The 14984-nt window shown below is 48.0% G+C and overlaps 1 long non-coding RNA gene across 1 annotated transcript; it reads left to right on the top strand.

The window, feature by feature from the left end:
- Positions 1 to 1028: 1028 nt before the first annotated feature.
- LOC135567428 (uncharacterized) lies at positions 1029 to 10341 on the top strand. Its single transcript, XR_010462355.1, has 4 exons — positions 1029 to 1091; positions 1357 to 1446; positions 3041 to 3154; positions 10261 to 10341. It is a non-coding gene; the product is annotated as an uncharacterized LOC135567428 (long non-coding RNA).
- Positions 10342 to 14984: the final 4643 nt, after the last annotated feature.

The raw sequence follows: 14984 nt of genomic DNA, 5'->3' as shown, positions 1-14984 counted from the left end.
AATCCGTATCCTATACGTCCCACCTTTGTTGATATCCAAATGTCCCAACAGACCAACAAATACCAGAAAACTAAATATCTGATTGATTGAATCAGTTGACCTTTGCCCTATGTTCCAGGTACATCCAGGCTGCGACCTCTCCCAAGGACATCATCATCGTAGTGGACGTCAGCGGGAGTATGAAGGGTCTCAGGCTCACTATCGCCAAGCACACTATTAACACCATCCTGGACACACTAGGGGAGAACGACTTTGTCAACGTCATCGCCGTGAGTAACTAGGAGATGAACACACACACACACCTCACACATTTACTCTGCCTCACGCAGCGTTTAACACACGCACACACACACACACACACACACACACACACACACACACACACACACACACACACACACACACACATGCAAACAAAACACACACGCAAGCAAAACACACACACACACACACACACACACATGCAAGAAAAACACACGCAAGCAAAACACACACATACAGACACACACACAAGCAAAACAGACCCAATGAGACCCACACAGACACACCATTTAGGGCTGACCTGGTTTTAATGATTCAGCTGCAATGGAATAAAATCATTGAAAATGATGTGTTCATCTACAATCACACACAATATTATATTACGATGAATTATGGCAGAATGATCCATGTATTTATACAACCCCATCTGCCCCATTCAGAACATGTTGATGGTTATATTGCTGGAAGGTCATAATGTATGATAAGGTGCCTCGGCCAGAAGACGATTGGACAACATGTGTCATGTGATGTTACATACACTGCTGTTGTAACATTTGACATCACAGAGATTCTCTGTTCCAACTGAGATTACCCTGCTGACCTCCTTAACTCTCCATGACCTGTTTCCCTATACGTACACACGCACGCACGCAAACAACACACACACACACACACACACACACACACACACACACACACACACACACACACGCCTGATCCTTGACCTGTTTTCCCCATGCGTTCTGTCCCACAGTACAGCGACTTATGTCCAATACGTGGAACCCTGCTTCAAGGGCACCCTGGTCCAGGCTGACCTGGACAACCGAGAGGTAACCAATGGATCTCTAATGCTAATCAACTCAATTCATCAATTAAGGCCCATAAGCTGTTTGCTCATTAAGGCTGGTTAAGAAGGCTCAGAGCGATAGGATTCACACCAGTGGGCCGGGTGCCACTAGACTACTGTTCCTGGCAGGGACTGGAGTCACGAAGTGGTAAAGGGCTTTGACAGCACGACAACTCTTCCCTCCCTCCCTCTCTCCCCCCATCTCTCTCTCTCTCTCTCTCTCTCTCTCTCTCTCTCTCTCTCTGCAGCACTTCAAGTTGCTGGTTGAGGAGCTCCAGGTAAAAGGAGAGGGGAAAGTCAAGAAGGCCATGAAGGAATCCTTCAAAATCCTCAATGAGGTTTGTGTGTGTGCATGGCGCGCGTGTGTGTGTGCATGGCGCTCGTGTGTGTGTGTGCATGGCTCGTGTGTGTGTGTGTGCATGGCTCGCGTGTGTGTATGGCGCGCGTGTGTGTGTGCATGGCTCGCGCGTGTGTGTGTGTGTGCATGGCTCGCGCGTGTGTGTGTGCATGGCGCGCGCCCGTGTGTGTGTGTGCATGGCGCGCGCCCGTGTGTGTGTGTGCATGGCGCTCGTGTGTGTGTGCGTGGTGCGTGTGTGTATGTGTGCATGGTGCGTGTGTGTGTGCATGGCGCACGTGTGTGTGGGTGCGTGGCGCACGTGTGTGTGTGTGTAATCAGTAGTGTAAGGGAATGTGCATAAATGTGATAATGAGGGGTGCTGGAAGGTGGAACGGCCACAAAAATGCCACAAATCTAACAATGTGTCTGCATGGAGAGAGTCTCCTCCATGACTGGGGAAGAGGTGTATTTATCCTGGGACAGACCCGGGCCCAGGTGTGTCTGCATGGAGAGAGTCTCCTCCATGAATGGGGAAGAGGTGTATTTATCCTGGGACAGACCCGGTCCAGGTGTGTCTGCATGGAGAGAGTCTCCTCCATGACTGGGGAAGAGGTGTATTTATCCTGGGACAGACCCGGTCCAGGTGTGTCTGCATGGAGAGAGTCTCCTCCATGACTGGGGAAGAGGTGTATTTATCCTGGGACAGACCCGGTCCAGGTGTGTCTGCATGGAGAGAGTCTCCTCCATGAATGGGGAAGAGGTGTATTTATCCTGGGACAGACCCGGGCCCAGGTGTGTCTGCATGGAGAGAGTCTCCTCCATGAATGGGGAAGAGGTGTATTTATCCTGGGACAGACCCGGGCCCAGGTGTGTCTGCATGGAGAGAGTCTCCTCCATGACTGGGGAAGAGGTGTATTTATCCTGGGACAGACCCGGTCCAGGTGTGTCTGCATGGAGAGAGTCTCCTCCATGACTGGGGAAGAGGTGTATTTATCCTGGGACACACCCGGGCCCAGGTGTGTCTGTATGGAGAGAGTCTCCTCCATGACTGGGGAAGAGGTGTATTTATCCTGGGACACACCCGGTCCAGGTGTGTCTGTATGGAGAGAGTCTCCTCCATGACTGGGGAAGAGGTGTATTTATCCCGGGACACACCCGGGCCCAGGTGTGTCTGTATGGAGAGAGTCTCCTCCATGAATGGGGAAGAGGTGTATTTATTTCAGGACACACCCTGGCCCAGGTGTGTCTGTATGGAGAGAGTCTCCTCCATGAATGGGGAAGAGGTGTATTTATCCCGGGACACACCCGGGCCCAGGTGTGTCTGTATGGAGAGAGTCTCCTCCATGAATGGGGAAGAGGTGTATTTATCCCGGGACACACCCGGGCCCAGGTGTGTCCCATGTCGCTGACGACCCTCCCGGCTCCGCCCACCGACATCCTAATAAGGAAGACGAGAGCAAAGAGAAAGAATACGGCAGACAGAGTGGGAGGGTCGTCACAATGTGTGTCTCTGTGTGTCTCTGTGTGTCTGTGTGTGTCTCTGTGTGTCTCTGTGTGTCTCTGTGTGTCTCTGTATGTCTCTGTGTGTCCTCTAGGCTGCATCGTTGGGTCAGGGCAGTCTGTGTAACCAGGCCATCATGCTGATCACTGACGGAGCCATGGAGGATTATGAGGAAGTGTTTCAGGAGTTCAACTGGCCAGAACGCAGGGTAACCAACGTTACACACACACACACACACGCACGCACACACGTTGGTCTCAGAAACCTCTTTCTCTTTTGGAGGGATTATGAGACAAGGGAGGTATGACTAGGGAGGTATGACTAGGGAGGTATGACAAGGTGACACTAGGACAAGGGAGGTACGACAAGGGAGGTATGACTAGGTGACACTAAGACAAGGGAGGTATGCCTAGGTGACACTAAGACAAGGGAGGGATGACTAGGTGACACTAAGACAAGGGAGGTATGACTAGGTGACACTAAGACAAGGGAGGTATGACTAGGTGACACTAAGACTAGGAGGTATGATCTAGGTGACACTAAGACAAGGGAGGTATGACTAGGTGACACTAAGAGAAGGGAGGCATGACTAGGTGACACTAAGACAAGGGAGGCATGACTAGGTGACACTAAGACAAGGGAGGTATGACTAGGTGACACTAAGACTAGGGAGGTATGACTAGGTGACACTAAGACAAGGAGGTATGACAAGGAGGTATGACTAGGTGACACTAAGCCAAGGGAGGTATGACTAGGTGACACTAAGACTAGGGAGGTATGACTCGGTGACACTAAGACAAGGGAGGTATGACTAGGGAGGTATGACTAGGTGACACTAAGACAAGGGAGGTATGACTAGGTGACACTAAGACAAGGGAGGTATGACTAGGTGACACTAAGACAAGGGAGGGATGACTAGGTGACACTAAGACAAGGGAGGTATGACTAGGAGGTATGACTAGGAGGTATGACTAGGTGACACTAAGACAAGGGAGGTATGACTAGGTGACACTAAGACAAGGGAGGTATGACTAGGTGACACTAAGACAAGGGAGGTATGACTAGGTGACACTAAGACAAGGGAGGTATGACTAGGTGACACTAAGACAAGGGAGGTATGACTCGGTGACACTAAGACAAGGGAGGTATGACTAGGTGACACTGAGACAAGGGAGGTATGACTAGGGAGGTATGACTAGGTGACACTAAGACTAGGGAGGTATGACTAGGTAGGTATGACTAGGTGACACTAAGACTAGGGAGGTGTGACTAGGGAGGTATGACTAGGTGACACTAAGACAAGGGAGGTATGACTAGGTGACACTAAGACTAGGGAGGTATGACTAGGGAGGTATGACTAGGTGACACTAAGACTAGGAGGCATGACTAGGTGACACTAAGACAAGGAGGTATGACTAGGTGACACTAAGACAAGGGAGGTATGACTAGGTGACACTAAGACAAGGGAGGTATGACTAGGAGGTATGACTAGGTGACACTAAGACAAGGGAGGTATGACTAGGGAGGTATGACTAGGTGACACTAAGACTAGGGAGGTATGACTAGGGAGGTATGACTAGGTGACACTAAGACTAGGGAGGTATGACTAGGGAGGTATGACTAGGTGACACTAAGACAAGGGAGGTATGACTAGGTGACACTAAGACAAGGGAGGTATGACTAGGTGACACTAAGACAAGGGAGGTATGACTAGGTGACACTAAGACAAGGGAGGTATGACTAGGGAGGTATGACTAGGGAGGTATGACTAGGTGACACTAAGACAAGGGAGGTATGACTCGGTGACACTAAGACAAGGGAGGTATGACTAGGGAGGTATGACTAGGTGACACTAAGACAAGGGAGGTATGACAAGGGAGGTATGACTAGGTGACACTAGGACAAGGGAGGTATGACTAGGTGACACTAAGACAAGGGAGGGATGACTAGGTGACACTAAGACAAGGGAGGTATGACTAGGTGACACTAAGACAAGGGAGGTATGACTAGGTGACACTAAGACTAGGAGGTATGACTAGGTGACACTAAGACAAGGGAGGTGACTAGGTGACACTAAGAGAAGGGAGGTATGACTAGGTGACACTAAGACAAGGGAGGTATGACTAGGTGACACTAAGACAAGGGAGGTATGACTAGGTGACACTAAGACTAGGGAGGTATGACTAGGTGACACTAAGACAAGGGAGGTATGACTAGGTGACACTAAGACAAGGAGGTATGACTAGGTGACACTAAGACAAGGGAGGGATGACTAGGTGACACTAAGACAAGGGAGGTATGACTAGGAGGTATGACTAGGAGGTATGACTAGGTGACACTAAGAGAAGGGAGGTATGACTAGGTGACACTAAGACAAGGGAGGTATGACTAGGTGACACTAAGACAAGGGAGGTATGACTAGGTGACACTAAGACAAGGGAGGTATGACTCGGTGACACTAAGACAAGGGAGGTATGACTAGGTGACACTAAGACTAGGAGGCATGACTAGGGAGGTATGACTAGGTGACACTAAGACTAGGGAGGTATGACTAGGTAGGTATGACTAGGTGACACTAAGACTAGGAGGTATGACTAGGGAGGTATGACTAGGTGACACTAAGACAAGGGAGGTATGACTAGGTGACACTAAGACTAGGAGGTATGACTAGGAGGTATGACTAGGTGACACTAAGACTAGGAGGTATGACTAGGTGACTGACACTAAGACTAGGGAGGTATGACTAGGTGACACTAAGACAAGGGAGGTATGACTAGGGAGGTATGACTAGGTGACACTAAGACAAGGGAGGAATGACTAGGTGACACTAAGACAAGGGAGGTATGACTAGGGAGGTATGACTAGGTGACACTAAGACAAGGGAGGTATGACTAGGGAGGTATGACTAGGTGACACTAAGACTAGGGAGGTATGACTAGGGAGGTATGACTAGGTGACACTAAGACTAGGGAGGTATGACTAGGGAGGTATGACTAGGTGACACTAAGACAAGGGAGGTATGACTAGGTGACACTAAGTCAAGGGAGGTATGACTAGGTGACACTAAGACAAGGGAGGTATGACTAGGGAGGTATGACTAGGGAGGTATGACTAGGTGACACTAAGACAAGGGAGGTATGACTCGGTGACACTAAGACAAGGGAGGTATGACTAGGGAGGTATGACTAGGTGACACTAAGACAAGGGAGGTATGACTAGGGAGGTATGACTAGGGAGGTATGACTAGGGAGGTATGACTAGGTGACACTAAGACAAGGGAGGTATGACTCGGTGACACTAAGACAAGGGAGGTATGACTAGGGAGGTATGACTAGGTGACACTAGGACAAGGGAGGTATGACTAGGTGACACTAAGACAAGGGTGGTATGACTAGGTGACACTAGAACAAAGGAGGTATGACTAGGTGACACTGAGACAAGGGAGGTATGACTAGGTGACACTAAGACAAGGGAGGTATGACTAGGTGACACTGAGACAAGGGAGGTATGACTAGGTGACACTAAGACAAGGGAGGTATGACTAGGTGACACTAAGACAAGGGAGGTATGACTAGGTGACACTAAGACAAGGGAGGTATGACTAGGTGACACTAGGACAAGGGAGGTATGACTAGGTGACACTAAGACAAGGGAGGTATGACTAGGTGACACTAAGACTAGGGAGGTATGACTAGGTGACACTGAGACAAGGGAGGTATGACTAGGTGACACTAAGACTAGGGAGGTATGACTAGGTGACACTAAGACTAGGGAGGTATGACTAGGTGACACTAAGACTAGGGAGGTATGACTAGGTGACACTAAGACTAGGGAGGTATGACTAGGTGACACTAAGACTAGGGAGGTATGACTAGGTGACACTAAGACTAGGGAGGTATAACTAGGTGACACTAAGACAAGGGAGGTATAACTAGGTGACACTAAGACAAGGGAGGTATGACTAGGTGACACTAGGACAAGGGAGGTATAACTAGGTGACACTAGGACAAGGGAGGTATGACTAGGTGACACTAGGACAAGGGAGGTATAACTAGGTGACACTAAGACAAGGGAGGTATAACTAGGTGACACTAAGACAAGGGAGGTATAACTAGGTGACACTAAGACAAGGGAGGTATGACTAGGTGACACTAAGACAAGGGATGTATGACAAGGGAGGTATGACTAGGTGACACTAGGACAAGGGAGGTATGACTAGGTGACACTAAGACAAGGGAGGTATGACTAGGTGACACTAGGACAAGGGAGGTATGACTAGGTGACACTAGGACAAGGGAGGTATGACTAGGTGACACTGAGACAAGGGAGGTATGACTAGGTGACACTAAGACAACGGAGGTATGACTAGGTGACACTGAGACAAGGGAGGTATGACTAGGTGACACTAGGACAAGGGAGGTATGACTAGGTGACACTAAGACAAGGGAGGTATGACTAGGTGACACTAAGACAAGGGAGGTATGACTAGGTGACACTAAGACTAGGGAGGTATGACTAGGTGACACTAAGACTAGGGAGGTATGACTAGGTGACACTAAGACTAGGGAGGTATGACTAGGTGACACTAAGACTAGGGAGGTATGACTAGGTGACACTAAGACTAGGGATGTATGACTAGGTGACACTAAGACTAGGGAGGTATAACTAGGTGACACTAAGACAAGGGAGGTATAACTAGGTGACACTAAGACAAGGGAGGGATGACTAGGTGACACTAGGACAAGGGAGGTATAACTAGGTGACACTAGGACAAGGGAGGTATGACTAGGTGACACTAGGACAAGGGAGGTATAACTAGGTGACACTAAGACAAGGGAGGTATGACTAGGTGACACTAGGACAAGGGAGGTATAACTAGGTGACACTAGGACTAGGGAGGTATGACTAGGTGACACTAAGACAAGGGAGGTATGACTAGGTGACACTAGGACAAGGGAGGTATGACTAGGTGACACTAAGACAAGGGAGGTATGACTAGGTGACACTAAGACAAGGGAGGTATGACTAGGTGACACTAAGACAAGGGATGTATGACTAGGTGACACTAAGACAAGGGAGGTATGACTAGGTGACACTAGGACAAGGGCGGTATGACTAGGGAGGTATGACTAGGTGACACTGAGACAAGGGAGGTATGACTAGGTGACACTGAGACAAGGGAGGTATGACTAGGTGCCACTGAGACAACGGAGGTATGACTAGGTGACACTAAGACAAGGGAGGTATGACTAGGTGACACTAAGACAAGGGAGGTATGACTAGGTGACACTAAGACAAGGGAGGGATGACTAGGGAGGTATGACTAGGGAGGTATGACTAGGGAGGTATGACTAGGTGACACTAAGACAAGGGAGGTATGACTAGGTGACACTAAGACAAGGGAGGTATGACTAGGTGACACTAAGACAAGGGAGGTATGACTAGGTGACACTAAGACAAGGGAGGGATGACTAGTATGACTAGGGAGGTATGACTAGGGAGGTACAAGGGAGGTATGACTAGGTGACACTAAGACAAGGGAGGTATGACTAGGTGACACTAAGACGAGGGAGGTATGACTAGGTGACACTAAGACAAGGGAGGTATGACTAGGTGACACTAAGACAAGGGAGGTATGACTAGGTGACACTAAGACAAGGGAGGTATGACTAGGGAGGTATGACTAGGGAGGTATGACTAGGTGACACTAAGACAAGGGAGGTATGACTAGGGAGGTATGACTAGGGAGGTATGACTAGGGAGGTATGACTAGGTGACACTAAGACTAGGGAGGTATGACTAGGTGACACTGAGACTAGGGAGGTATGACTAGGTGACACTGAGACTAGCGAGGTATGACTAGGTGACACTGAGACTAGGGAGGTATGACTAGGTGACACTGAGACTAGGGAGGTATGACTAGGGAGGTATGACTAGGCAGGTATGACTAGGGAGGTATGACTAGGTGACACTAAGACTAGGGAGGTATGACTAGGTGACACTAAGACAAGGGAGGTATGACTAGGTGACACTAAGACAAGGGAGGTATGACTAGGTGACACTAAGACAAGGGAGGTATGACTAGGTGACACTAAGACAAGGGAGGTATGACTCGGTGACACTAAGACAAGGGAGGTATGACTAGGTGACACTAAGACTAGGGAGGTATGACTAGGGAGGTATGACTAGGTGACACTAAGACTAGGGAGGTATGACTAGGGAGGTATGACTAGGGAGGTATGACTAGGGAGGTATGACTAGGTGACACTAAGACAAGGGAGGTATGACTAGGGAGGTATGACTAGGGAGGTATGACTAGGGAGGTATGACTAGGTGACACTAAGACAAGGGAGGTATGACTAGGGAGGTATGACTAGGGAGGTATGACTAGGTGACACTAAGACTAGGGAGGTATGACTAGGTGACACTGAGACTAGGGAGGTATGACTAGGTGACACTGAGACTAGCGAGGTATGACTAGGTGACACTGAGACTAGGGAGGTATGACTAGGTGACACTGAGACTAGGGAGGTATGACTAGGGAGGTATGACTAGGCAGGTATGACTAGGGAGGTATGACTAGGTGACACTAAGACTAGGGAGGTATGACTAGGTGACACTAAGACAAGGGAGGTATGACTAGGTGACACTAAGACAAGGGAGGTATGACTAGGTGACACTAAGACAAGGGAGGTATGACTCGGTGACACTAAGACAAGGGAGGTATGACTCGGTGACACTAAGACAAGGGAGGTATGACTAGGTGACACTAAGACTAGGGAGGTATGACTAGGGAGGTATGACTAGGTGACACTAAGACTAGGGAGGTATGACTAGGGAGGTATGACTAGGGAGGTATGACTAGGGAGGTATGACTAGGTGACACTAAGACAAGGGAGGTATGACTAGGGAGGTATGACTAGGGAGGTATGACTAGGTGACACTAAGACAAGGGAGGTATGACTAGGGAGGTATGACTAGGGAGGTATGACTAGGTGACACTAAGACTAGGGAGGTATGACTAGGTGACACTGAGACTAGGGAGGTATGACTAGGTGACACTGAGACTAGGGAGGTATGACTAGGTGACACTGAGACTAGGGAGGTATGACTAGGGAGGTATGACTAGGCAGGTATGACTAGGGAGGTATGACTAGGTGACACTAAGACTAGGGAGGTATGACTAGGTGACACTAAGACAAGGGAGGTATGACTAGGTGACACTAAGACAAGGGAGGTATGACTAGGTGACACTAAGACAAGGGAGGTATGACTAGGTGACACTGCCTGCTGAAAACAACTAGTCTTTTTCAGGTGCGTGTTTTTACTTACCTTATTGGTCGAGAGGTGACCTTCGCTGACACTGTGAAGTGGATTGCCTGCAACAATAAAGGTAATTCTCTAATGTGCCCCTACAACCCAGTGTATAGCAGTAACCCTGTTCTACAACCCACTGTATAGCAGTAACCCTGTTCTACAACCCTACAACCCACTGTATAGCAGTAACCCTGTATAGCAGTAACCCACTGTATAGCAGTAACCCTGTTCTACAACCCACTGTATAGCAGTAACCCTGTTACAGTACCCTACAACCCACTGTATAGCAGTAACCCTGTTCTACAACCCACTGTATAGCAGTAACCCTGTTCTACACCCCACTGTATAGCAGTAACCCTGTTCTACAACCCACAGTCATGTATAGCAGTAACCCTGTTCTACAACCCTACAACCCACTGTTCTACCCTGTTCTACAACCCACTGTATAGCCCTACAACCCACTGTATAGCAGTAACCCTGTTCTACAACCCACTGTATAGCAGTAACCCTGTTCTACACCCCAACCCACTACAACCCACTGTATAGCAGTAACCCTGTTCTTTAAGTCACTGTATAGCAGTAACCCTGTTCTACACCCCTACAACCCACTGTATAGCAGTAACCCTGTTCTACAACCCACTGTATAGCAGTAACCTGTTCTACAACCCACTGTATAGCAGTAACCCTGTTCTACACCCCTACAACCCACTGTATAGCAGTAACCCTGTTCTACAACCCACTGTACAGTAACCCTGTTCTACTGTATAGCAGTAACCCTGTTCTACAACCCTACAACCCACTGTATAGCAGTAACCCTGTTCTACAACCCACTGTATAGCAGTAACCTGTTCTACAACCCACTGTATAGCAGTAACCCTGTTCTACAACCCACTACAACCCACTGTATAGCAGTAACCCTGTTCTACAACCCACTGTATAGCAGTAACCCTGTTCTACAACCCACTGTATAGCAGTAACCCTGTTCTACAACCCACTGTATAGCAGTAACCCTGTTCTACAACCCACTGTACAGTAACCTACAACCCACTGTATAGCAGTAACCCTGTTCTACACCCCTACCCACTGTATAGCAGTAACCCTGTTCTACAACCCACTGTAGCAGTAACCCTACAACCCACTGTATAGCAGTAACCCTGTTCTACACCCCTACAACCCACTGTATAGCAGTAACCCTGTTCTACACCCACTCAGTAACCCTGTTCTACAACCCTACAACCCACTGTATAGCAGTGACCCTGTTCTACAACCCACTGTATAGCAGTAACCCTGTTCTACACCCCTACAACCCACTGTATAGCAGTAACCCTGTTCTACAACCCTACAACCCACTGTATAGCAGTGACCCTGTTCTACAACCCACTGTATAGCAGTAACACTGTTCTACAACCCACTGTATAGCAGTAACCCTGTTCTACAACCCTACAACCCACTGTATAGCAGTGACCCTGTTCTACAACCCACTGTATAGCAGTAACCCTGTTCTACAACCCACAACCCACTGTATAGCAGTGACCCTGTTCTACAACCCACTGTATAGCAGTAACCCTGTTCTACAACCCTACAACCCACTGTATAGCAGTGACCCTGTTCTACAACCCACTGTATAGCAGTAACCCTGTTCTACAACCCACTGTATAGCAGTAACCTGTTCTACAACCCACTGTATAGCAGTAACCCTGTTCTACAACCCACAACCCACTGTATAGCAGTAACCCTGTTCTACACCCCTACAACCCACTGTATAGCAGTAACCCTGTTCTACACCCCTACAACCCACTGTATAGCAGTAACACAACCCTACAACCCACTGTATAGCAGTAACCCTGTTCTACAACCCACTGTATAGCAGTAACCCTACAACCCACTGTATAGCAGTAACTACAACAACCCACTGTATAGCAGTAACCCTGTTCTACAACCCACTGTATAGCAGTAACCCTGTTCTACAACCCTACAACCCACTGTATAGCAGTGACACAACCCACTGTAACCCTGTTCTACAACCCACTGTATAGCAGTAACCCTGTTCTACAACCCACTGTATAGCAGTAACCCTGTTCTACAACCCTGTATAGCAGTGACCCTGTTCTACAACCCACTGTATAGCAGTAACCCTGTTCTACAACCCACTGTATAGCAGTAACCCTGTTCTACAACCCTACAACCCACTGTATAGCAGTAACCCTGTTCTACAACCCACTGTATGTATAGCAACCCACTGTAACCCTGTTCTACAACCCTACAACCCACTGTATAGCAGTAACCCTGTTCTACAACCCACTGTATAGCAGTAACCCTGTTCAACCCTACAACCCACTGTATAGCAGTAACCCTGTTCTACAACCCACTGTATAGCAGTAACCCTGTTCTACACCCTACAACCCACTGTATAGCAGTAACCCTGTTCTACAACCCACAACCCACTGTATAGCAGTAACCCTGTTCTACAACCCACTGTATAGCAGTAACCCTGTTCTACACCCCTACAACCCACTGTATAGCAGTAACCCTGTTCTACAAACCCACTGTATAGCAGTAACCCTGTTCTACAACCCACTGTATAGCAGTAACACTGTTCTACAACCCACTGTATAGCAGTAACCCTGTTCTACAACCCACTGTATAGCAGTAACCCTGTTCTACAACCCACTGTATAGCAGTAACCCTGTTCTACAACAACCACTGTATAGCAGTAACCCTGTTCTACAACCCACTGTATAGCAGTAACCCTACAACCCACTGTATAGCAGTAACCCTGTTCTACAACAACCCACTGTATAGCAGTAACCCTGTTCTACAACCCACTGTATAGCAGTAACCCTGTAACCCTGTTCTACAACCCACTGTATAGCAGTAACCCTGTTCTACAACAACCACTGTATAGCAGTAACCCTGTTCTACAACCCACAACCCACTGTATAGCAGTAACCCTGTTCTACAACCCTACAACCCACTGTATAGCAGTAACCCTGTTCTACAACCCACTGTATAGCAGTAACCCTGTTCTACAACCCACTGTATAGCAGTAACACTGTTCTACAACCCACTGTATAGCAGTAACCCTGTTCTACAACCCACTGTATAGCAGTAACCCTGTTCTACAACCCACTGTATAGCAGTAACCCTGTTCTACAACCCACTGTATAGCAGTAACCCTGTTCTACAACCCACTGTATAGCAGTGACCCTGTTCTACAACCCACTGTATAGCAGTAACCTGTTCTACAACCCACTGTATAGCAGTAACCCTGTTCTACAACCCACTGTATAGCAGTAACCCTGTTCTACAACCCCACTGTATAGCAGTAACTGTTCTACAACCCACTGTATAGCAGTAACCCTGTTCTACAACCCACTGTACAACCCACTGTATAGCAGTAACCCTGTTCAGTACACCCTGTTCTACAACCCACTGTATAGCAGTAACCCTGTTCTACAACCCACTGTATAGCAGTAACCCTGTTCTACAACCCACTGTATAGCAGTAACCCTGTTCTACACCCCTACAACCCACTGTATAGCAGTAACCCTGTTCTACAACCCACTGTATAGCAGTAACCCTGTTCTACAACCCACTGTTCTACAACCCACTGTATAGCAGTAACCCTGTTCTACAACCCACTGTATAGCAGTAACCCTGTTCTACACCCCTACAACCCACTGTATAGCAGTAACCCTGTTCTACAACCCACTGTATAGCAGTAACACTGTTCTACAACCCACTGTATAGCAGTAACCCTGTTCTACAACCCACTGTATAGCAGTAACACTGTTCTACAACAACCCACTGTATAGCAGTAACCCTGTTCTACAACCCACTGTATAGCAGTAACTACTGTTCTACAACCCACTGTATAGCAGTAACCCTGTTCTACAACCCACTGTATAGCAGTAACCCTGTTCTACAACCCACTGTATAGCAGTAACCCTGTTCTACAACAACCACTGTATAGCAGTAACCCTGTTCTACACCCCTACAACCCACTGTATAGCAGTAACCCTGTTCTACAACCCTACAACCCACTGTATAGCAGTAACCCTGTTCTACAACCCACTGTATAGCAGTAACCCTGTTCTACACCCCTACAACCCACTGTATAGCAGTAACCCTGTTCTACAACCCTACAACCCACTGTATAGCAGTGACCCTGTTCTACAACCCACTGTATAGCAGTAACACTGTTCTACAACCCACTGTATAGCAGTAACCCTGTTCTACAACAACCCACTGTATAGCAGTGACCCTGTTCTACAACCCACTGTATAGCAGTAACCCTGTTCTACAACCCTACAACCCACTGTATAGCAGTGACCCTGTTCTACAACCCACTGTATAGCAGTAACCCTGTTCTACAACCCTACAACCCACTGTATAGCAGTGACCCTGTTCTACAACCCACTGTATAGCAGTAACCCTGTTCTACAACCCACTGTATAGCAGTAACCCTGTTCTACAACCCACTGTATAGCAGTAACCCTGTTCTACACCCCTACAACCCACTGTATAGCAGTAACCCTGTTCTACACCCCTACAACCCACTGTATAGCAGTAACCCTGTTCTACAACCCTACAACCCACTGTATAGCAGTAACCCTGTTCTACAACCCACTGTATAGCACAACCCACTGTATAGCAGTAACCCTGTTCTACAACCCTACAACCCACTGTATAGCAGTGACCCTGTTCTACAACCCACTGTA

The sequence above is a fragment of the Oncorhynchus nerka genome, unplaced genomic scaffold (genome assembly GCF_034236695.1).
Source record: "Oncorhynchus nerka isolate Pitt River unplaced genomic scaffold, Oner_Uvic_2.0 unplaced_scaffold_2066, whole genome shotgun sequence".
Lineage (NCBI taxonomy): Eukaryota > Metazoa > Chordata > Actinopteri > Salmoniformes > Salmonidae > Oncorhynchus > Oncorhynchus nerka.
The sequence above is the reverse complement of the archived record's forward strand: the minus strand, read 5'-3'. Positions and strand labels throughout refer to the sequence as shown.